Source organism: Acomys minous, assembly GCF_964271855.1.
Source record: "Acomys minous genome assembly, chromosome: 2".
In the NCBI taxonomy this organism is placed as follows: Eukaryota; Metazoa; Chordata; class Mammalia; order Rodentia; family Muridae; genus Acomys; species Acomys minous.
The window spans coordinates 7,224,305-7,247,750 of NC_140484.1; the positions used below are offsets into that span (position 1 = coordinate 7,224,305).

General features: G+C 48.0%; 1 protein-coding gene across 3 annotated transcripts in view; it reads right to left on the bottom strand.

Moving 5' to 3' along the window:
- The window catches only part of PDCD4 (programmed cell death 4), a 28,009-nt gene extending 25,394 nt beyond the window's left edge, over positions 1-2,615 (bottom strand). For 2 of the 3 annotated variants that reach the window (XR_014777378.1, XM_084772584.1), the window contains exon 1: positions 1,081-1,241. The gene's annotated coding sequence lies outside the window, so the exon portion shown is untranslated. Of the gene's footprint in view, positions 1-1,080; positions 1,242-2,595 lie in introns of those variants that run through there. The other variant, XM_084772585.1, reaches the window with a different exon arrangement.
- Positions 2,616-23,446: the final 20,831 nt, after the last annotated feature.

The following is a 23,446-nucleotide window of genomic DNA, read 5'->3' on the forward strand; positions in this document are numbered from 1 at the left end:
TACTGCACTATAAAAGCTAACCAAATAATCGTGTGTGTGTGTGTGTGTGTGTGTGTGTGTGTGTGTGTGTCTCACAGGCACATTATGGGTATAAATATTACTACAGTGTGTGTGTATGTGTGCAGTTTTCAAAAAGGAAATAAGAACTTCTTGAAAGTCTCAAATTCCTAATTCAAGAAGAATGTCACAACTGTGAAACTATTAAAATATTTTAAAAGCTGCCTGTAGGCCTCACACCCCCCACTCTGCATTTTGAGTCATACATAGCAGGATAGGAGACTAAGGACGCTGGCTACAGACGCCAGTTCTCTAGGAGGGTATGGGGGAAGCTAGGAGACCTGCCTCTGCGGTTCTGAGGCTCTTGGGAGAAAACGACAACAAAAACAAACAAACAAGCAAAAACCCACCCTCTTCACGTTACAGTCCAGGACAGACACGCACAGCAGACACTGCATGCGTTCACAGAAAGGGGGTGCTCCCTGCTTGGCTTTTTTTTTCTTTAGGTTGAATCCTACTTTTTTTTTTTTAAGGGGCCCTGTGCAGGAGACAGCAAGGAGGAGCGGACCAGAGCCGGGCCCGCAGCGACGAGCGGCTCTCCCGCAGGACTCGGCCGCTCCCGCACCGGGCAGGGCGGGCCGGGGCTCGGGAGCGACACAGCTCTCGTACCGTACGGTCCCCCACCTTCAACTGCATCGGGCCGGGTGCCCGGGGGAGGGGTGTGGGCTCCGCTGAGCCGCGAGCCCCTGCCCGCCCGCGCGCCCCGCCACCAGGGAAGGGGCTGCGGAGGAGGAGGAGGAGGAGGAGGAGGGGGGCGGGCCCGCGTCGCAGCGCCCCGGCGGGGCCTCGGGGAGCGAGCAGCGGCGGCTCCTCCGCAGCCCCGGGCGTTGGGCGGGCGCGGCCGAGGCTGGAGGGCTTCGAGGCGGGTGCTGACCCAGGTCGGTGCCCCCCCCCTTCCCCACCACCGCCGCTACGAGGCCTCCACGCCCCCTCCCCCTCCCAACGTGCGGCTGCCTAGGCCGACCGGGGGCAATAAGGAGGAGGACACCGCCCGAGCGAGCGAGGCGCGCCCATCGTACTGACCTCCTCAGGCCGCCGCCGCCGCCGCTGCTCGCCCCGGTCTCCGGTCCGCCGGGCCCCGACCCCGCTCCTCAGCCGCCGCCGCCGCCGCTCCGGAGCGCCTCTGGCCCCGCTCGCTCTGTTTGTTTTTGTTTTGTTCTACCCAGTAACACGGGGGCGACAGCGTGGCGTTTATTGGCTGAGAGGAGGAGGTCCGGCAGCCAATCGTGGTGGCGAAGCTGCAGCTGAGACGGCGAGGGAGGGAAGTGAAACGTGGAAAGTTGGGGCGGGGCTCGGGGGAGGGGCGCCGGCGGTCTGCGCATGCGCGCAGGCTTGCGGCTCGCCGGGGTTGGGGGGGCGGGTGGAGAGGGCCGGACGTAAAGGCGGGTGGAGGGCTGTAAGCGGGGTGGGGGTTGGGGTGCGGCTGCGTGACCGGTCCGGCCCTTACTCTCCGGCGTCTAAGCTAATTTGGATTTCCATTTCTGGGCGTGTAGGAAAGCCAGCAGCTACCTCTGCCTCTGGCTCTCGCTCACGCGTGGCTCCCACTGTGTGTCCACGTGCTCGGAAGTTTCTCTCAGCAAAGGCCTAAGTCCCTTGAGATAAAAATCGTTTCCATTTCCCAGATAAAGAGATCCAGCAACTGAAGTCCCTTCGCTAACCAGCCTGGCCACTGTGGCTCTCGCATTCTTTTCAAAGCTGGGTTTCTCAACCATGGCTATAGTTTTTGTGTGTTGCATCAGCCTTTCTCTAGCTGGCTAATGTGACTTTTCCTTCTCGCTGCCATCTCTATCTGGCCCTCACTTCGTCTGGGTCCTTATCTCCTGAGATAATATGCAGCGCCATATGTTTTCTGCCGGTGCCCTTGGAAACCAACTGACCTGCTTTCTCTGGCCTTGTTTGCACCTTTAGTTTGTGTGGCGACACTACAACGTCGGCTTGGTCTTCTCAGAACTGAACTGCCTTGCCGCTCAGTAGCTGCCATCATCCCCTAACTTAGTCCTTTCTGCCCAGTCTCCTCCTGCTATCTAATGCTATTACACACACACACAACCTTCACAAGCACCCCACTGCCTCTCTGAGGTGCCTGCCTCTCAGCAGACATCCTAGAACCCAGAATGTGACTTAAAGGCCTTGAGGCCATGTCTCCACACCCGTCCAGGTCCACACAGATATACCCCTCCTCTGGAACCTAGTGGACACCTCACTGCTCCACATGGCCCCTTGAGTCTTGCCAGGTCTCTATCGTATCACCTTGAAATGCCGCTCGTAGCTGGCATCTCTGGCCGGTACACCCTATCCATGTATCTTGGCCTCCCGCAGTCTCTATCGGGCCTCCTGCTGATATGATCCATTTTCTAAAACCTGATTTCTCAGAGGATGGGCCAGTCCGGAGGTACTGGTGGCATTCTACCTGGAAGTGTTTTATCTGAGTTCCCAGTCCTGGCTTTTGTCACAAGACCTGTGTCTCACTCAGCCTCTGTATCAGATGCTCTGAGCTGTATTATACCCACGCAGTAAGTCCGCCTTGTGCGCACTCACAGGGAGTCCCAGCAGTTGGGAGCCATCACCGTCTCTTGTTCAGGGGCGTCTTCACATGGCCAGCATCTGAATTAGCCTCCCCCATGAGCCTTGCTCGCTTTTATACTCAGAGCTTCCTGGCCACTCGGTTTGGTTGCTTTTTTGACCATCTGCAGCTCTCTCCTTTCTCTCCCCTAATCTGTGGCTGGTGTCTTCCCTCACTTTGCCCCTTTCCTCACTTGACTTTACTTCTTAGCTGTTTCTCCCACCCTTCCACCAGCTGCAGGCTCCTACCAAGTGCTTCCCTTTACTCATTTAGCACATGGTATAGCTGAGCTTTATACGACAAATATCCCAAAACCTATGAAATAAATGTTTAGCAAATCTGCCGCGGGAGAGAGGGCCTGATACAGAACCCACTCAGAGCCTTTCTGCTCCCCATCTCAACCTTTACCCTCATATCTGAAATCCCAAACCCCACCTTAGTATGTGCTTGGCCAGTTTTGCAGGATAGGATATTTCCAGTCCCAGCTCCCTACTGTCTCTAGCAACCTTGCTCACTTCACGAGACAGCTGTTTCTTTACCAGTAAAATCCAGAAGGTATTTGCAGACGCATGTAAATTTTGCAACATCCTGGGAAAAAAAAAAGTAGGAGAGAAATGTTTCATGGGCACATCTTAGAAAGGATGAGTTTCAACAATGGTACGCGCTCCTTTACTCCCAACTCTTCTAAGCATCTTTGATGGCAGCCTAAGAAACTTGATGTCGCTCTATTTGAACCCAGAATTCGTTTTCTTCACGATATCCTAGAACATGTCGCAAGAAACCAATTTGGCAACATAGACGACAGCCATTGTCACCAACATTCCTTCTAGTGATGCTGAGCCCTGATCACCTGTGCCTTTAAAGCTAAATATTTTAAAGGAATAATTAAAGAAATAAACTAGAAACAGAAAAGTAACAAGGTGCCAAGAATTCTTGCCTAGCAAAACAATCTGCAGGTATTTATTGGCTGCCAATAGTTAACCCCACTCTGATCTTGGCAGAAAGCATTTTCTATCGGAGGATAGCAAGTACCTGAAGCCTAGGACTCCCCAGGCTTCTGGGCCACAGTGCGTATTTCCATCTCATGCTGTAAACTCCCGCAGACTTCCGGTTGCTTAAAGCCCTTTGCCTATGAGCTTAACAGTAATTTTGCTCTTAGATATGATTCCCTCTCTCTTCCCTCACTCTATCCAGGATACTTCCGTTCAAAAACAACTCATTCCAGAGACGAAAAGGAAAGAAAAGACTATAACCAGAACCAAAGACAAGCCAGCACCCTGTTCAGAAAGGATAGCACAGTTCTCGCTGTGTGATCAGTTTCCCAGCTCAAGCACTGTTAGGACGCAAGGAGGGTGTGTGTGGCTCGGCAAGGTTTGTGAGAAGAAAGGAAGTAGAGTCTGTAACTTTGAAGTATTGCCCTTGTTCCTAACTGCATTGCTTTGGGCATTTCAACATGTCTTCCCTCAGATCAATTAAATGCTCCAATAACCCGGACTGTAAAAGAAGAAGTTGCCTACTTCAAGGGTTCTCTGGGATTCCTTCAAGTTCTCACACCTTGAGAGGCTCTGCCAGGAACTTAGGAGGCACCGGAGTCCTGGGAGTGAAAAGCCAGAGACCACAGGATTTCCCCCTAGTGTCTGGAAAGGAGTCGATGGGGCGAAATAATCGTCATTCTCAGTCTAGGCGCTGTCTCTGGATGCAAAGCTTTAATGACAAAACTTCCCTCCCTCCAAAGGCAAGAGTGATGGCGGAAGCCAGGCACTGTGGTCATACCTGACACTCCAGCACCTAGCAGAGAGAGGCAAGAGGATTGCCATGAGTCCGAGGCCAGCCTGGGCCGCGGCATGAAGCCATCCCCTTAAACAACAACAACAGCAACAAAAAAGCGACAGAGTGATGGCTGGTGTCACATTTGACATGCTAGTGAGTCTATGTGAGTAAACTGCCTAGAAATATGTGAGTGAAAGGCAAAACAGCTAGTTACTGTGGGCAACCCAGGAGCTCTTCAGAGCCTTTGTGTGCTTCAAGATCTGCGCCTTCTGTTCACGCCCTTGCATGAAACTGAGAAGCATCCGTCTTTCTGCAGGGTGAGACTGGTCCATTTCCTTCCAGAGAACTTGCAGATGAGATTGCCATTTGCGTCAGCTTCATTTACCTGCACTGATAGCTTGACCTCCTTTTGTAGAAGTCAAGAACTCAGGAGTTTCCATAAGAGGCCATGTCTTCTGTAGCGTGACTGATGAAAGGCCCGAGGCATGGCCTGAAGAGGAAGCTGCAAAAAGACCCGTGGTGGTGACAGCTGATAGCTGCATTGTTTTCAGGTTTCCTGGGCACTTCTGTGTTTACTTTCACCACTTCTCAGGGACAGACAAGACTCTCTGTGCTTTAAAGGTGAAGGAAACGAAGCTTAAGCAGGTCGCTCGTGATCCTGGGACCTACGTGTGGAAAGCAAACAGAGGGATTCCCTACCTCAAGCCTTGTGTGTGATAAGCAGCAAAGCAGATCCAGAGAAATGTAATGAGGTGTCCAAACACTCATAACTAGTTAGAATCAAAGCCAGAAGAGAAAATAAGGCTTCGGTCACAGGCCGTGGAGGGAGCAGACATACATACAGCCAGGAAGACTCCAGCTGTCTGGAAGCCAGCCTAGACTGGATCCTTTCTACTGCTCACCTTGAGTCTGTTAGACGACAGGCCGATTCCTGCTCCCCACCGCCTTCTACTACCAGGTGACCTCATTTAAAACCCTGGAAGTAAAGATGAGGGGTAGAATGTGGTAGAGAGAAAACAACTGACATAAAAATGCTTCATGGACATCTTCACCAATCTCTGTCCAGGCAAGAGGAGCATGGCGCGATCAGAGGCGCAGCCCAGCTAAGCAGACGCAGCATGTCAGCACGGTGCAGACCAAGGAGCACGGAGTAACCAGTGAGTGGTCGCCCTGGCCGTTCAGTTCCTGGGCGGCTGTCATGGTACATGTGTGCTTTGTAGGGCTTGTTTACCAAATCCGTCCTACCACATTAGCAAGTTAGAAACAAGTGCCACAAGGGATGAGGGATGCCAGAAAAACACTTTCCTTAAAAATAAGATAAAATTTACCGCATCTACACCTACACCTACACCTGCCCCGATGTCCAAACCCGTGCAAAATCCAGCTCCTGGGGCTTCTGCAGTAATTGGTCATGGAATGCCACGCTTTCCTGTGCTCACCATCACGGCCCCACCCTGCGTGGTGGGGGGCTCCTCCCGCTGTATCTCCGGGGGCTCTATCTGCATTCTTCTGGAACACTGGGTTCTTGGCCTCACATACCTCAGAATCAGCCCTTTCTTCTCTCTGCTGAGTATTTGAGTGCACACAGTCACCATCGCGCCCTCCTCACCTCTGTCCACACAGCCTCAGCTTGCCTCCCAAGCGCCAAACATAAGGCGAGTGGTACCAAGGGAGCCTGGAGTAGAAATGAGATTTTTTTTTTCCTGGCAGTAAAAACAAACAAACAAACAAAAAACCTAATGAAAGGCTTAGAGTTGTGATTAGAAGAACCAGCTCTACAGACAATTGCAGGGAAGGCTGGAGAGGGAGGCTGCGTTGGCTCAAGAGGAAGAGGGTGGCACACCAAAGAAATTGATGCCAATTAACAGGATTAATCAAACTTCTATTTATCTTGAACAGAAAATTAGAATTAGGGACAAGATAATGGGGAAAGCCAACAGTGATACTTCAATGCATGTTCTGTGAGTGTTTGTGTGCTCGTAGCTACACAGGGTACCCGTCCATGTGGAGGCTGGAAGACAACCTCAGGTGTCATCCAAGAGCATCTTCCGCCTCCCTGGGCTGAGAGTGGCAACCACATGGCATGCCAGAGTTTGTGAAAGGGTGCTGGAGATGGGCCTGGGGTCCTCATGCTGGCAAAACAAGCTTCTCCCCACCCCAACTATCCCACCCCCTAGATACTGGACTTCATGGAAGATCAGCAACAGTGGACGGGTATGGCAGATGGCCTAGAGGACTGTTTGCCCAGATGACAAGAGAACGAACCAACACTAAGCCCAGAAGAAAGAGTGCAATCAGGCTCCCGGCAAGTGCAGGCAAGTGACTGGTCTCACTAACTGCTGCTGCCTACCTATCTCCACATGATCCTTTGCTTGTGGCTTGTGTCTCTCCTTATGTTTGCAACACACACACACCTTCCTCTTCTTTCCAAACATCTAGGAGGACCACTTCCAACTAGGAAAACTAGGCCTGCCATTTTTACACCACGCCTCCAGAAAATCCCCAGGCTCTGCATCTGAGCATAACAAGGGACGTAGTTGGCAGTCCTTCAGCACAACTGACAAAGCTGCCCTCCAAATAGGCTCTAGTAGGCAACAAGCAGCCCTCTGGGAACTAAGAATGCAGAGAAAGAAAAATAACAGCAGAAGGGTCAATATTCCTGTGTGTGTGTGTGTGTGTGTGTGTGTGTGTGTGTGTGTCTGTCTGTCTGTCTGTCTGTGTGTCTGTGTATATATGTGTATATGGTATGTGTGCATGTGAGTGTCTGTGTGTCTGTGTGTGTGTGTCTTTGCATGCATGTGTGTGTATGTCTGTTGTATGTGCATGTGTTTGTGTCTGTGAATGTGTGAGTGTGTCTGTGTGTGCATGTGTCTGTGTGTGTATCTGAGAGAGGTGTGTGTGTGGGGGTATTTTTAGATAGTTCTCTTTGAAGGCAAGGAATCTAGGTCAATGATTTATTGATGGGCTTCAAAGAGTGTAAAAAAAATCCTAAATTTTATGCAAGTTTTGTTATGAATATGCATTTGATGCCACAGATGCTTTATAATATTTTTCAAAAGACAACAAAAAGAACCAGAACCAGTCACCAAAACAATTAGGTTTTAGGAATAGTATATTGTAACATTTGGGAGTCTGCTCAGGGTGCGCATTCCTCTGAGATGTGCCACCATGCTTGCCTCCCCTCTGTAGGTCAAACCAGATGTTAGCAGGCCTTCCCAGGAAAGAGCTGCACCTGCAGCAGACCGCCTTACCAGGCTTAACTGAACTGAACCTCAGGGAGGCTGGAATGTTGCAGGTCCAGAGATAAACTGTCCCGGGCTGTTAGTCCCTTAAGTAGCGATTTATTGCCCACTTCTGTGTGTGATCTCACATCCTTGTGACTAGCAGGTAAATTTCTTTGGAATGTACAAACAACGCCCTAGCTTCCCACCAACCCAAAGCTAAGGATGTCACCAGACAGCATGTAAACCCTCACACAGTGGCTGCCCTTCCTGTAACCGTCCATCTGAAGAACTCACTGATGTATCTGAAAAGCATTTTAATTTATGGCTTTTGTTCTGTTACAATAAAAACTAGCCGGAGCCCGGCAATGGTGGTGCCCGCCTTTAATCCTAGCACTTGGGAGGCAGAGGCAGGTGGAGCTCTTAATTCTAGGTCAGTCTGGTCTACAGAGTGAGTTTCAGGGCAGCTGGGGCTACACAGGATTACAACCTTATCTCAAAAAACAATACAAACAAACAAAAAGCCCATCTGAAACTGCTACCATGTTGAAACATGGTGTTTACAGTAACCTAAACTTGTGTTCTCAGGCCATGGTCATATTTGGCTCCTGAATAAGTTATCTCTGAGTCCCTCTAAGGGAAAAGTGTTGGGTTTATCTTACATCATCGCAAAGTAGCTTTAAAGGAACCACAACTTTAAAAATTGACCTCTTCCCAGTAGTTGCTCTAGTTATGTACGGCAGCTGCCTCCTCTGTATCAACACGCCAGCAATAGAAGTTCAGTCTTCACAAGTTTCCTAAACAAAAGACACAGCCACATCACTCGTTTAAAATCCACGAAGTTACTGGGAGGAGGCATCAGTTGATTCCTCTGCGAATATGCTCTTCAGGTTTCTACCAGTTTTCTATGCGTCTCTATAACCCACTGTTCAGTGAACTTGCCTAACACTGGCACTCTTTTGTGCACATTTCCCTTTAAGGCCCTATGGAGTGCACACTGGAAAGCACCGGCTCAGGAGAGTGGGTTTGATGTGGTTTTCAGGCCCACCTCTGAGGCTCCTTGCATGCAAAGCCCTAGGTCTCCATCCACATGATCGTCTCTTAATACTTGCTTTTGTTTTTAAATATGTACATGTTTCTACACCTTTGTGCAGATACATGCACATGAACATAGTGCCCACGAAGACAGAAAACAATGCTGGATCCCACAGAGCTGGTATTACAGGTGGTTGTCAGCCTCCCGATATGGGTGCTAGGGACCAAACTCAGATCTTCCGCAAGACCAGTATGCATGCTTAACCACTGAGCCATCTCCCTAGTCCCCCAAAATAACCTCTGAGTTGGCAGATGATGTGAGATCTGCTTCTAGCCAGCTCCTGTCCATATTTACACACATTTACAACCGGAGGCGTGATGGCAGTCTCTGTTTTTCCCAATCACCCTTTGAAGCAACAGTTCTCAACCTGGGGTCAGATCACAGGGGTCACCTAAGACCATCAGAAAACACAGATATTCATAGTGTGATCCACAACAGTAGCAAAATTACAGTTATGAAGTAGCAATGAAAATAATCTTATGGTTGGGGTCACAACAACACGAGGAGCTATACTAAAGGGTGGCAGCATTAAGTTGAAAGCCACTGTGTTAGAGGCCCCAGGAAGATGCTCCATGGTTAAGAGTACTTGTTCTTTACTCAGAGGACCAGGGTTTGCTTCCCAACACCCAAAAGGCGTCTCACAGCTGTATGTGGCTCCAGTTTCCAGAGATCTGAGACCTCCTTCTGACTTCCTTGGACACCAGGCACACACGTGATGCACATACGTACACACAGGCAAAACACACCCATTAAAAATAAATCTTAAGAAGAGACCTCGGGCAAGTGTTAGGGCACCAGAACTGAGAGCACCAACATTGCAAAGCTACATCAACTTTATCCATGGCAATGAATTCTTGTGCAAAAAGCCATAAGGTGACTGACTGCCTGGCTAGTGGCCTCAGACATTGATGGAACTGGTTTAATAGAAACTATATAACTGCTTTGAAACAGAAGTTTACCAAGCATGATCACATGACCTTAACAGACAAATGTGACCTTCTCCAAAGGATCATTTGTTGCCACAAATATTGTTACTCTCTAAAAGTAAATCTCCTAAGTCAGAATGCTGACTCTAGCTCTCTTTCAAAGAGGTCTGAGTCAGTAGCAGCCCTGAGAGCAGCTTTCCCAGGGCACACCAGAGGCCTGGGAAGACATTTAAGTACTGCCTGTGAAACGGCTTCAGCTCTACCCAATCAGTAGGGAAGTAGCCTGGGGTGGTACATTAAGACGATGTCTGCTTTCTGAATCCTAAGCCCAGGAAGCCTTATAAAAGTTCTGCAGGCAGAGAGCTGGGGCTAAGACCTATTTGAAAGTAGAGGCCGCAGGCCTAGAGGGAGCCGGGCCAGCAACAAGCTAGAGCCTGTTCTGTGGTGGAGCTTCCCAGCCACAGCGGCAGTGGTTTATGAGACCTGGTAGCCAGGGAGGACCACATGTCCAAGCAGGCTGTGCTTGGCGCAGCCTCCACCTCATACAGGTAACCTTTTAAAAACACCCATCTTATCTTCCCTTTGCTCCTAAGCCTCATGAAATCTAAATAGGTTACTTCCCAGATGAACTTTGCTCAACAAATAAAACACTCACTTTGAGCTACTTACTTCACACCCACGGGCCCTCCTCTCCTCTCCTGAAATGGAGATAATTTCAGGCTAGGGCCATTGTTGGAAAGAAACGAAACAATGTTTGTAAAGTTCTTAGTGGGAGGCCTGACACTTTGTAACACCTCGTAAAGAATGCTTGGCTGCTGTTGGTACTCCTTGACTTCTGACTGAGCCTTCAGACTTGAGTGGTTTTACCCTGGCTAAGCCAGAGTGAAGAGGTTCCACCGTTCCCAGCATCTGCCTGTGTAGCCTCACGCTGGCCTCTGGGCTCCGCTTCCTGTTTTCACATCCATTGGTCCGTTGGAATTGTGGATTTCTGAAAGGCCAGACCTTGGTGCTTGTAGGTGCTTGCCAATAAGTTTTTGGCAAAAGAGTAAAGGAACCAATAAAAACCTCTACTCTCTGTAGGAGAGTCAGTCCCAGGGCTGTCCCTAGGGTTTCACTTCCTGGTTTGGCCCAGAGCATTCCTGTCATTTGCTGGGCCTGCAGGGAGCTCAGGAGAGGGGGGGGGGGAGGGAAACAACAAGCAACCTTCACTGCCTGCAGCTGAAGCCTTACTGCGTTGTGAACTTGCAAAGAGAGGGCCTCGGTCAGTCAGTCCCACCCCCCACGCAGGAATGCTGGGAAGCTGAAGTTCCCCAGGGCCGCAGCCACTCTGTACCCCGGGCATGATGATCATGGTGACACGCCCAGTTGGCCTGGACTGAGGCAGAGTTGAATGTTCTGGCTGAGACCAGGCCTGTCTTCTTCCAGCCAGTGAGCCTGCATCACCGGGGTGAGGTCCGCTTCAGAGCTGACAAAAATAAAAAGAGGGTGGCAACAAGCTGCACAGGAAGTTGTGGGTCTGGGAGCCAGAAGAGAACACAGTTATTTAGGTGACTTGCCCCAAGAAAAGCTAACCAGTGAGCAGCCGCAGAGCCGAAGCTGCAGACTGTTTGCACTCAGGAGGTACTTCCTTTAGAAGGTACACCTGAATGCTGCTGTTGCTGGATAGGCCTAGGCGCAGATCCACCTCTGCCAGAAAATGAGGTTCCTTGTAAGTGAGCTCTCTGAGACCAACTTTCCTAATCTGGGAACCACTGGGAGAATTACAGAAGATATGCATCTGCTAAAAGTAAAAATTTACATAATAAACATTTTCTTCATTATTGAGCATTGAAAAGTAAAAAACCAAGGTCTCTGTAACCTTACTTTAGGCATAACACACCTTTACACACACACACACATCAAGCACATATGACATAGTTAGAGACACAAATGCCACATGCATGGACATCATACACACATGTACCACACGCACACACACATGCGCACACTCCCCCGCCCCCTCGTCGAGCACACTTATGAAGCAACGACCCAAACAGTTCTCCCGTTGGCTGTTTGTCCCCTAACCAGAAACAGATTGTTTTCCCCTCAGCCGCTTCTGGCACTCAGTTCCTCTAATGTGGCTCGGCTCTTGATGGTTCTGTTTCCTTTTTTCTATCCATAGTCATTCGACACTATTGTGTGGGTGTTCTCTGCAGCCTGGCCTTTTCATTAGTCCATAAATCTAGAAACTGAGGGGATACTTGGGGAAAAAAAAGTTACAGGGGCTCTGCCACTTACTGACTACATGTGCCTAGCACAATACAGTGTGTCTCTGTGTCCTCACCAAACACAGGAAAAGAAGAAGAAAATGCTGCTGTTATCCTCTTTGTACAACAGCTAAAGAAACTGAGGCTACGAGGAAAACAGCAACAGCGACAACAATTTGCCTGTCCCCACCTGAGCAGTAACAGGCAGGGCCGGGATCTAAACCATCTTATCAGCACTGAGTTTTCTACTGTCTTCTGCAGTCTTATGACACAAAACCCAGCTCAGGCCCTCAAGGAATTCCTTATCCCTTGCTCTGAACACAGCACAGACCATTTTTTCTTTCATGTTTTCACTTAGGCTTTGCTTGGCCCAAGCACCCCGCCCCTCCCCTTTGCTCTTTCGGAGCAGGAGGTTCACTGGCAGAGAAGGTTGGAGGCCTCCACTTCCCGTGGCCCCTAGCAGCATGGCCAACACAAACTCCTCACTGGCCAACACCATGCCCTGCAGACAAAGGCCCTGTGTGACGTTCAGTTACCTGCCTCCTGGGTCATCTGTGAAAAGTCCCAGCTGGGGTAGCTGGGCTGCCAGGGCTCAGACAGGCAGAGTTCATAACAGCTTCTCCAGCCGCATAGCTGGGACTGGACTGCAGCCAGCTGCTGCCTGTCTGGGTGCCTAGGCCCTCCCAAGCCTGGCCAGCTAGAGCCCTTTTCTGGGAAAACAGCAAAGCAGCTGGATCCTTGAATGTGGGGCTATGGGCTCATTCAAGGGAGGAAAAAAATGGGGCTTCTGTGTCAGGAAGAGTGTGGTTTAAATCTCAGCCCCCACCCCCCATCTTCTGCCTGACATAAAATAAAATAAAATAAAATAAAATAAAATAAAGTGCTTCTGGCCAAATCTTGATTCCCTCAGCTACGAGTGAAGCTAACCACACTAACTATTGCCCAGTCCCGGTTTTCTGCCTCCTTGTCTCGTAGAGGAGCTGAGGCACATGATACTGAAGTCTCTGTCTGCAGTGTTCTCTGGGCAGGCTAGAGTGGAGATGGTTTTCCTGCAATGGGGAATTTGGATGCCTGCCTGCACCTTTAAGGATAAACTCGACCCTGTGTCTATGTCCCTGGCTTACTTCAACAGAATGTACTGACCATCCCACAATGTACAGCATATTAAAGCTTTGGGTACAAAGATAAGCAGAGGCCTTGCCCTTAAGAAACACACAGGTTAGGCCAGCAGAAAAGATACGACCCACAAAAATAAGCACCTGTGGTTAGGAGTGATAAGTGCAGGAGGAAGGCTCCTGATCAAAGCGGTGACAGGGTGAGAGCAGAGAGGGCGCCTCCAGGCTGGGGAGGGAGGGAGGGAAAGCCAAAGCTAATCTCCCATGATCCTGAGTGATAGTTCAGACACGAGAGGACCAATGGTTAGCAGCTCAGCGCTGTGGGAGGGGTAGCAGGGTGGAGCCTTTTGTTAGCCCTCTGTAAAATGTCTGAAAAACGAGAAAAGCAAACAAACAAAAAACCAAAACAACACTTTCCGAGTGGGTTTTTGTTGCCTGGGTGAAACAGTTCAGAGCTGACACACAAAAATTGCGCAGCAGCCCAAGACTGGTGCTTGGCGCCGCCTGGCTCCGTAGCCGTATGAGCACCTTCTTCTCCGCGCTCTCACTCAGCCATGCCCCTCGCTGCACAGGAGATGTAAAGGTGTAGCCGACTGGGCAGTCAGCTCACGGAAACAGTCCTTTCCTAGTAGACACACTCCCGTGGGGCTTTTGGTGCTCTGGCAGCTTGTCTCGGCCCAGCTCTCAGCATTCTAAGAAGTCAGCCTTTGGGGGACAGGATGTGTCTGTGAGAAGCAGCTGGCTTAGGCTGTATGTGCATGCGTATGTGCATGCGTGCGTGCATGCGTGCGTACGGGCGTGCTTGCGTGTACGTGCGTGTTTGAGACTAGTGGTTTGCAGCTGATTTCCATCTGGGTCAGAACTGTGCTGCCCTCAGCACGTGTCTATCCGGAGAAAATGAGCTCAACCAGCCTCCTGCAGGACCCACCTGCAACAAGCCAGCTCTGGAGGGAAACACAGCTGTTCAGGGAAAATCTACTTCCTGTAGCAGAGTCTGCTGCTTCCGCAGCAGAAGGGATGCAGGGGCATCATGGGACCTAAAGCCTCCCAAAGATGCAGAGTCTACATGTGGCCCACCCGGCTGGGGAAAATAATCCTTGGAGCTCTGCTGCAGCCAAGCATCTCCACCGGGCTCATGGGAGCCCAACTTCATGAAACCATGGATTGAGGAAGACGCTTGGGTTTTTCTGTTTGTCTGTCCCTCACTTGCCTTGTGTTCTTACCTGAGTCTGTCTCGCTGGCGTCCATTTTTTAGCTGTATCCATCAATGTGGAAACCAGGAAGAAAATCCCCACCCTCTAAAGACTTGTCATGAGCAAGAAAAATGACCTCATCGCCTCAGTCTTTACTTAGAGAGAGAAAAGCCCATTAGGTTCGCTCCTGGACTCTGTGCTTCCTTTGTTTACATATTGACACCAGGCTTGGTTTTCCCGCTCCAACCATAGGTGACATGTGACTGTTAGCATGAGTTTGGCTGCTAGAGATAAATACTGATTATTGATAGAAATGTTAAAAAGCAAAAGAAAGGAAAAAAGACTGAGGAGAAGAAAGAAGACCCTTCAATGCAACAGGCACAGTCCTGGGACAAACAGGACGTGTACATGTCAGTCACCTGGTCATCCTAGGGAGCTTTTAGGACATTTCAAATGGTGGCCCTGTACAGCTTAACAAGGCAATGCTTTACAGAATGTTATTTTAGAAAACAAATCATCTTCAAATATTTCCAACTATTAAAGTTTGAGTATTGAAAACGGGAACTCTCCAAAGTGTTGGCCTCCAGATGCAAGAGCATCTGCTAGCATCTTCCGCAGTGCTCTGGCTACAGTTATGTCAGTTGCCTGCATATCTGATGTTGCCCAGAGGTCATATAAAAAGTCAGAGACAGAGATGTTACTCACAAGGTATAAAGGCAACCCTAGGCAACCACTGGCCCAGGCATGGGCAATCACATTTGTGCCAAACTGTGTTTGCAAACAGGTGGAATGGTCCAAACAAACGAACTCACTTATCAGTTGGCCCAGGGTGCAAATTTGTTTGACCTTTACTCGTGTTTTCAGAGGGTGAATTTCCTCCCAACGCATGTGGTTTACCCACTATGGGAGGAGAAGGGGCGGATCCGGAAATAAGATTTGTGGCCAGACCAAACACCAAAGTTCAATGAGTTGATCTGTTGTCATTACATCTATGTGAATCCTGTGGGGCTTTAGGGAAATGGAACCAACTGAACATGCATTCTGCTATGAATCAAGCCTAATGTCTGCGATCACGGAGCCCCATGCTGCCAGGGCTATCCTGGAGAACTTCCAGCCTCTTGCCCAGGCAGCCTAGGCCAATGGGAGGTCCTGAGTATAAAAGCACCCTCTTGACACTTTTTGTCTAACTAGATTTCAGTGTATAGATAAAGGCAGTTTATGTAGAACAACACAAAAATACAAATGAAGAGAAGGAAAACTTAGAAACATCTGCAATCCCATCATAAATATCCACTGCACTCACATTAATAGCCACTGTTAACAAGCTGTCATATCACTTGTAGAAATGCATGCATTAATGAGAACACAATCTGTCTTTTTTTTTTTTACACTCAAAAATAAAAATATTAAAAGAAAAATCTCCCAGAAGGGCTTGGGCTTCAAATGTCACCTTCAGGGCAAGACATAGAATTTACCATCAGAAACTCATATCTGTAGATACCTGCACTGGGCTTGTGAAAGGATAAACCTTTTGGTAGTCTGAAAGTCTAGGGGAGGGTGGCCAGGGTCCTACTCTTCACCACTGAACTATTTGTTACTGATAGCTTCAAGGAGAAGGAACATCATTGCCTTCCGTCCTGCGCCATGAACCCAGGTAAGGGACTGGCTGGTCAGGACAAGGACATTAAGTCTGGTCTCTTGTGGTCTCCAGGTTTTAGGTAGAAAACCTCACCTAAGCTGGGTAATGTTTTCTCAAGGGAAAAAAAATAGCACTGGTAGAACAGCAGGTGCCCCCGTAACCACGGCAGCACCGGCCATGGCATCCTGAGGCCCCTGTTACAGGGGAACAGGTTGGAAGACAAGCAGGTACTTAGTAGGGATGGAGGCAGAGAAGGTGTGGGGGAGAAAGTAATAGTACGCTCTGTATGTTTACGAAGTCATCAAATATGAAAAACAGTTAAGATGGGATACCTTCTCCCTAATGCACTTAGAAGGGTGAGGGAAGAAACTGACAATAAAATTATGACTATTCTGGCAACTTAAATCTCTCACATATTCCCAAAATGCAAACTACTCTGTGCTAAACATATCCTAATAAACAAACGACTCTCTAAAAATATAAGAAAGCAAGCCCAGGAAACAGATTGCATAATGTGAGGATCAGGAGGCTTCTTAAGCAAGACAGGAAGGCCGGAAGCAGACTTGAACACTGGAACCTTCTGAACTCCTGCACGATGAAAGATAGTGCAGATAAAGTTCAAAAAACAAACGGCAGTCTTCAGTGAAATACTTGACTAGTATTTCTCATCAAGCACAGGCTTCTGGTCCCTTTCTGACTCTGACTTTCACACCTCCTAGGTGCTTCAAAACATTGTCCATCCGTCCATCTCTCTCTCTCCCTCCCCCCCTTCTCTCTCTCTCTCTCTTCCACACTAGTATACAAAGAGTACCAAACCTGAACATCAGAGAGGAAACATGGGAAAAGGCAAATGGTTAACAAACAAAAAGAGCCGGGCATGGTGGTGCACGCCTTTAATCCCAGAACTTGGGAGGCAGAGGCAGGTGGATTGCTGTGAGTTCAAGGCCAGCCTGGTCTATAGAGTGAGTCCGGGACAGCCAAGTTACAGAGAAACCCTGTCTGGAAAAACCAAGGAAAAAACAAACAAACAAACAAAAAGATGTTTAACCTCACTGTTGTCAGGGAAATACAAACGTTTAAAAACCAACAGAAGCCAGTGCTTACATGGAAATGAACGCTCATACACTGCTGACAGAGTTAGATCAACACACTTCAGAACAAACTAATTTGACTGTCTCTTCTAGAATATTAGGTGTACCTACTTTTTAACCTAGCTATACTTATGAGAGTATTGAGATAACTTATGAGAGATTGAAATAACACAAATTCACAAGCAATATATGCTCATTACAGCATGATTTATAATAGGAAATCATTTTAAACAAGCTAAATATTTATCAGTACATTGTGCTAATTATTACATATCCATACTAGGAAACACTAGATAGTCAATGAGAAGATATTTTTTGAGTGTGAATTTTGAACTGACGCATATGACAGAAACAAAACATGTCAGATCATTAATATTTGATTTATAAAAATGTATATATTTACCTATTCATGTCACTATAAGCCTTAAGAAAGTCTGGAAGTATTAGAGGTAAAGTACTAATGAATGTACCTGTGGTTGGGGAGTTAGCTGGGGAAGAGAGGGGCTTTTATCCTTTTAACAGTTCAGTCATTATTTTAACACTAGACACACGTTTACTGACACTTGTAGGGGTTATCATTTCTGTGGCTTAGGAGATGGCTCCATGGATGATGTGCAGGCATGCAGAACCTACATTTGGATCCCCAGAACCCACACAAAACCTGGGCACAGCAGCACACGTCTGTAATTGTAGCACTGATGGAGCAGAGGCAGGCAGAGCCCAACTGATCTAGCCAAACCAGTGGGCCCCAGGCTCAATGAGAAAATAGATCTCAAAAAAATCTGCAGGAGAATAAGAAAGAAAGACACTCAGTGCTGACCTTTGGCCTCCACATGCACACACACATGTATGTATGTATACATGCGTGAGTGAATACAAGTGTGCTGCTCATCTACATACACATCTACACATACCTAACTGTTGCTTACCAATTGACAAACTACTAAGTGGCAAAACCAGGAGTCTAGGCAACATTCTCCAGGCTCCTTAAGCCTACCTTCACCCCACGCTGCCAAGCTCCTCCCAGGGTGGGTTAGCAAAAACAGCTTACAATACTCTGCCTAGTTTCTTAAGCACCTGCTCAGGCAGTGGTCAGGCCATAATCAGCCCTAAAGTCATCTCTCGAGTGGGTTCTGGATAGGAGTGAACCGTGAAGGCCTTGGTAATGCTCTTCTTCCCACTCCTTTACGTGTTATTACAGGAGCCTAAGATTTCCATGGCAAGTGCTGCTATGGTCACTGAGGCACCTGGATGTTGAGAAAATATTACCCTGTTTAGGTAAGGTTTTCTACTGCAGAACAACCCCCGAAGGGACCAGACCACCAAGCGACGCTGCCTCAGAGCGAAGGGGTGATGGTTTCCACAGTCTGGGGATGCCTGCTTCTCCTGCCTGTGCGCCATTTCTCCAGGTGGAGCAGCGAGTGAGAAGACAGCGTGCTTTCTCCTCATCCTTTCTGGGAGGACCAAGAGAGATTACCATGGACATTTCTGATGGCCACAGCCACAAGCAGCAGCATACCTGCAGAGAGAAAGGCATGCCTTTGCACTGAGGGGCACCCTGCACACCTGCTGCAGTGGGACACCCTGAGGTGTCAACTTAGACATTCTCTCTAGAGAACCGGGTGGGGTGGGGGGAGGGGGGGAGGGCAAGGGGAGAGCCACTGACCAGGTAGAGCTGCTGAGTCCCATGTTGTGTTTTTCATACACTGTGCTACCTTTGGCTGACTCTCTGGCCTCTTGCCTGAGCCAATATCGTAGCACCACCCCATCCTGGTTGAAATTCCGGGCTTGGCTTCTTCCCTGCTGGTCTCGTGGTGCTCACCTGATCCTATCTTCCTTGTACACCTAGAACTGTTCTACCAGACAGCCCTTCTAGGAAGACATGCTCTGGCCAAGACAGCCCAGTGACAAGCTGACACACTTAAAATCCCAAAGCTCTTAAGGGCCTTTTTTGTCTCATCAGCCTACCCGCAGGCACACAAGGCCGAGCCAATTTCCAACATCCTCCTCTGGAAGGTCAGCCCCACCCCCTCCCACCTCCCCACCCCCCACCTCCCCCTGCCCCACCCTGGTCCCAGGACAGAAGCCATATGGTGTTTCTACACGGGACCTGCAGGACTTCCTACAAGAGCTACAAAAATACTGTATGAATATATTTACAGCTCTTCTTCTTGCTACACATGACCCCCGAAGGCACTGCAGATGACCCACTTATGCAGAGACTGGCAGAGTTGTCCTAAAAACAAGTAATTAGTAAATATTTTAGGTTTTGTGCACCTTAAGAGACAAATATTGAGCCGGGTGCAAGTCTTTAATCCCAGCACTTGGGAGGCAGAGGCAGGCGGATCACTGTGAGTTCAAAAACAGCCTGGTCTATAAAGTGAGTCCAGCACAGCCAAGGCTACACAGAGAGACTCTGTCTCAAAAAACCAAACAGAGATGGGGGTGGAGAGATTGATGTTATTATCTAGGTACTTTAAAAGCAAAAGGGAAAACAGATTCCTATGAGATGTTCTCTGTGTCGCCCTGGCTGTCCTGGAACTCACTCTGTAGACCAGGCTGCCTTCAAACTCAGAGCCCCATCTCCCTCCCCCTCCCACGTGCTGAAATTAGAGGCATGTGCCAACACTGCCTGGCTAGGTGTTTTTACAGAGAAGGGTTTCTCCAAGAGGTGGTGACACATGCCTTTAATCCCAGCACTTGGGAGGCAGAGGCAAGCAGATCTCTGAGTTCCGGGCCAGCCTGGTCTACAAAGTGAGTTTTAGGATAGCCAGGGGTACACAAAGAAACACTGTCTCAAAAACAACTAAAACAAAACAAAACAAAAAAGATATAATGCGTTTCACACAGTGCAGACTGGCCTTGACCTCAATATACCACCAAAGAAGAACTTGACCATCTTCTGCCTCTGCCTCCCGAGACCTGGGTCAGCAGCATGTGCTGCTGCTGTTCATGTGGGGCTGAAGACAGAACACAGGGCTTAGTGCACACAAGGCAAAGCATTCTACCATGTGATCTACAGCCCCAGCCCTCTAGGAGATTTTTGCTGATAAGGTTAAATTATAATAATAACTGAGAATAGCTTTTTGTAACACAGGTCTCCTAAGAGAAAAGTGAACTACCTTTCTGAGGAATGTACTATTTAGCCTCGTTGGGATTCAAAGTGTCTTCTATCATTAAATTCTACTTCAAATGTTCATCTATGCATATAACAAGAGTTTCTGTATTGCATCTTTGAAAGGGGCAGTTAATGTAACATATGCCTATCATAAAATATTTCTTCCTGGGCACAGTGATGCATGCCTTTAATCCCAGCACTCAGGGAGGCAGAGGCAGGTGGATCTCTGTGAGTTCAAGGCCAGCCTGGTCTACAAAGCAAGTTCAGGACAGTCAAGGTGACACAGAGAAACCCTGTGTTAAAACAAAACAAAAATTTCTAAAAATTTTTCTTCCTTTAGAAATTTTTAGTAGGCAGACAGTAAATTAAGATGATACAGAATAAGATATTTTCAACCTTTTTTCTTTCTCTTCCTCTAAAATCTCCCACTTACACATTATATTATTATTTCATTTACACTGTGCATTGTGTGCATCCCTGGTGCTCACTGAGGCCAGAAGAGGATTTCAGTTCCCCTAGAACTGGATTTACAGATGGTTGTAAGGCACCACTTGGGTGCTGGGAATTGAACCTGAGTCCCCTAGAAAAATAGACAGTGTTCTTAACTGATGAGCCACCTTTCCAGCCCCCAAACTTTTCACTTTTACCAAAATTAGACCCGAGTGGTCAGCAAAGCACCTAACAACAGATATACATGCTGCCTGGAAAACTGTAGCTCAGTAACCAGCCTGGCAGACCAGAGTCAGGGTTCCTGTGGCTTTTTTCCTTTTCCAAGGCTGGCGTTAGCTCTTTGTTGATGACGTGAAAACCAAAAACCACTAGCCCAAACCACAGGGAGGGGGGAGGCCTCCCAGAGGCTGAGTCTAATAGAAAACAGTTGTTCTTGCTGAGTCCTGGCCACCAAGGGAACAAATTTAAACCAAAAAAAAAAAATCTCATTTCATCTTGAAAAACATCATTGGGGAAGACAACTGGCCACAGTGCAGAGTCCAGTGCTTGAAAACAGTATTAATAATTCATGGCACGAGTCTGGCTCGGGGGTGGGGCCTTGTGAAAGCACCAATTATCCTTCATTGGCTTACTAGTCAATGCATTCCTCAAGGGTCTGTGATGGGCTTAGGCATACAGAAAGCCAGACAGACACAGCCTCTCTCTTGTGGAGTTTATGGCATTCATCTCTCAGGATATTAATTCCAGAACCCTCAAATACATGAGTGCTCAAGTTCCTGTGTAAAATGGGATAGTGCTTGCATATAACCTACACGTATCTTTTCATATACTTTAAGAGACCTGTAGATTATTTAGTTATTAATGTAGTGTAAATGTTAAGGGGCTAGTTACAGCATATTAATTACCCAGAGAATCGTGTTCATGTACAATCAACACAGACAGACGTTTTTCCTAATGGTTTTGACCTAGAGTTTGGTTGGTTTTATAGAACCCATGGATATGGGAAGCTGAATTACTATTTTTCCTTTGACTTAATTTAATTGTTGAGACAGGGCTCTTATAGCCCAGGCTGAGTGCAAACTTTATAAGTAGCTGAAGATGTCCATGAACTTGTGGATATTCTGCCATTTCCTCCTGAAAGCTGGAATTACAAGTGTGTGCCACTCTGCCTGGTTTATAAGGTCCTGTGAGTTAAACCAAGTGCTCTGAGCATGCTAGGCAAGCACTTTGTCAACTGAGCTACATCTCAAATCCATGAAGTATTGTTTCATGAGGTGAATCTTGGGGCTCCAAGCCACACCAAACAGTTCAGAAGGCACAGCTCTCAGGACCACTGTGAATTGTCAAGTTGTAAGTTACAAGAGCCAACTTCAATAAAAGCATTTACATAGATATATATCCATGAGACCCTGAAGTTATAGGACCAGTAGCTCTGACCTCTGCATCTGAGAGTAAAAGCCCATATGGGCAGCACAATATTCATATGGCCCAAGACCTACTAAGCGATGATTCCTGCCACACTCCTATGACAAAATGTTTCCTGGGGTGATGTAATACATCTATTCCAGATAGGGAGCCCATGATAAACCATAGTACTGATACCACCAAAGTCTAACTTGGTGAACTGATGAAGTTTATTGGGGTTACTTACCAAGATATGGGTGAGAGGTTATTTATGGGAGCAGACAAGACTCAAAGTCATCTGCATCATCAAAGCCCATCCCAGCATGGGTGACAGCTCAAAAAATCTGGGAACCTGGAACATACTACACAGCCTGCAGGAAGCTCAACAGGTTGGAGAGTATCCTTTCCAAGTGATTCACTTAATCTAAACATCTTCCAGGCAGCCCAGCTGCTTTCTTCCAGGCAGCTGGTTGGTCTCAGTCTTCCTTCTGGCTTGGCTTGCCTGAATCTTTGCAGCTCATCCTCCTTCAGTCTGATAAGGATGCTCAGCTTTTATTGCTTACTTTGGCAGGGCAGGGCCTACTGAATCTGGTCAGTTTCAGGAACTTCCTGAAGCTATTTTGAGTTGTTTACCTTCCTGTGGGCAGGGCTTCCTCGAAGGGATGCAGTGTTTCCATCTCAGAGGAAACTGTTAAGACACCACCACTGTTGAGGTGAGCTAATGGTTCTTGATCCTCAGTGCTTTCCCAAAGAACAGCAGAGGTACCCATGACTTCTGTACTCTCCATTGCTTTTGACCTGTTGGTGTAAATGTCAACAAATGAGAAGAGCAAATAAAAGCTTTCTTTTTGGGGGAGAGGGGAGGAGTGGTTTTTTTCAGACAGGGTTTCTCTGTATAATCCTGCTGACCTAGAATTAACTAGAACTCTCTTCTTCTTCTTCTTCTTCTTCTTCTTCTTCTTCTTCTTCTTCTTCTTCTTCTTCTCCTTCTCCTTCTCCTTCTCCTTCTCCTTCTCCTTCTCCTTCTCCTTCTTCTTCTTCTTCTCCCCCCCCCTTCTCTCTCTCAAGACTAAGCTGGCCTGAAACTCAGAGATCCACCTGACTCTGCCTCTTGAGTGCTGGGACAAATAAAATCTTAATATGACTGCAAAAATCGTTTTGACCTTATACAAAGATCTGCAGTCTACACTCAAACGATCACAGCTATACCTGGAGTGATCTCAGAATAGATCTTTTACAATGTTCCTCTCCCACATCGGTGAGTAAGGATGAAGTGCTCTAGTTGCTTAGGTCTGGACCTGGTGAATAGGCGCTGAGAAGGATAGACTGAGTCATGTTGGTCAAATTGCAAGGAATGGACTCCTCAAAGGAGTGGTGGCAGCCAGGTATGGGCGCTCACTTTGAATCTCAGCATCTGAGGCAGAGGCAAGTGGATCTCTGTGAGTTCAAGACCAGCCTGGTCTACAAAGAGAGTCCAGGAGAGCCAGGGTTATACAGAGAAACCCTGTCTCGAAAAAACAAGCAGGCAAACAAACAAACAAGCAGTAGCACCCTCAC